Source organism: Alnus glutinosa, chromosome 9, assembly GCF_958979055.1.
Source record: "Alnus glutinosa chromosome 9, dhAlnGlut1.1, whole genome shotgun sequence".
Lineage (NCBI taxonomy): Eukaryota > Viridiplantae > Streptophyta > Magnoliopsida > Fagales > Betulaceae > Alnus > Alnus glutinosa.
The window spans coordinates 18373736-18375332 of record NC_084894.1 but is presented as its reverse complement, the minus strand read 5'-3'; the positions used below and the strand labels follow the sequence as shown (position 1 = coordinate 18375332).

Here is a 1597-nt window from a genome sequence, read left to right as displayed (position 1 = left end):
CTCAAGAGTTGTTAAGTTAGTAGAAGTGTTATTGCTTATGTTTATTGTAGTTAATTATCAATAGTATTTGTATTTCTATTTAAAGACCATTTGGTCGTTAATGAAAAAAAAGAGAAAAGAATTGATATAGACTTTTGTTTTGTGGTTTGATTCCAGCCTTAATTGGATTCACTTGGGGTTTGTCTTCAGCCATTAATTGGAGTTCACTATCATCTTTCCATTCCATTTCTACATTCATCCCTATTTTTTATACATCTATTAGAAAGCACGCATCAGATGATGGCCAGATTGGCCCCATTGGCCATTGCCAAAGAGCTAAAGAAATTTCCCCCTTCGTAGTGTGTTATGTCTAAGCAGTTAAGAGTAGTTACCAAAATGTGGTGGGAGTCCATATTGTTAGTTGCCAAGTCTCGTTGAATGGTAGATGAGGAAAGGATGGTGGCATATATACAAGTATACCCTTCACTGGAGTCTGGAAAGAGAGATTCAGTCCCATATCCTCCCTCCCAATATACTTTTGCTTTCTGCTAGCTATTATTGTCTGCAATGGATCCACCTCCACCGCCAAGCACACCACTGCTGGCCCCACCTCCTCCACCTGCGCCTGGATTCTTGGACTGCTGGTGAGATTTTTTATTTATTTATATTTTATTTTTTGTTTTTCTAATTCATCTGGGTTTTTGATCCTGCAGTTTGTGGTTTCTGTGCTGCTGTGGTTTGTTCAGAAGCTGCTTCCCTCCACTCTTTGAGCCTGGGCCTCCCCCTCCCTAATGCTGCTGGCTGCGGCATTGCTTTTTATACAACCTTTGTTTCTATGAGGTGTTGTTTGTGTATGTTACGGGAAATACCAAAAAACACATTAATTAGTTGACTTAAGTTTATTATTATTCACACATTTGGATCATCGTCTTCTTCTTTTCAACTGGTGTAACCTGAAATTTATTTCTCTTTTATCCTTTCATTCATCACAACTCCTCAATGTAATATGTATGGCATGCGGATGCCTATTTGGGTTCAAATGTTCCAGAGATGTCAGTTCCTCCTACATTTGTGTTCTGCAGGAACCTATACACACACACACACACAAATCTTGAATGAAATTGTGCGTATTCGAACAATATGGCAAAATTAGAATTAATGAATAAGATGCCACAAGTAGCTGTGCCTTGTTGCAAAATTGGGGTGGAAGATCGCGTTTGGACTTGATCTGAAAGGGGTACCAATGGGCTATGGGGAATCAAATTTCAGGCTAAGACCTAGGAATGATAGCGACTTATCCTTACCTCCTGCTTATCTTATTCATCCTGTGACGGCCCTTTGTTTTTTTTTTTTTTTTTTTTTTCAAAAAACATACAAATGAGTCATCATAGTGGCATGACTACTTGTCGATTAGCCAACATATGGTACACACCCCATAACATGTGCCTGATAATCAGAGTTACATCTAATAACGAAATACAATAATCAATGTGCAGCGGAACACATATCAAAGCAAAAATACATTTCTATAACATAACTGTTAATCACAAAAGAGCCATTTACACATCTATCTGTTTAAGGCTTCCATACATATTACTCTAATTACATACCCTTAAGA

At 37.9% G+C, this 1597-nt stretch overlaps 1 long non-coding RNA gene across 1 annotated transcript; it reads left to right on the top strand.

The window, feature by feature from the left end:
- Positions 1-353: 353 nt before the first annotated feature.
- Positions 354-1045, top strand: LOC133878489 (uncharacterized). Its single transcript, XR_009901915.1, has 2 exons — positions 354-623; positions 693-1045. It is a non-coding gene; the product is annotated as an uncharacterized LOC133878489 (long non-coding RNA).
- The last annotated feature ends 552 nt before the right edge of the window (positions 1046-1597 follow it).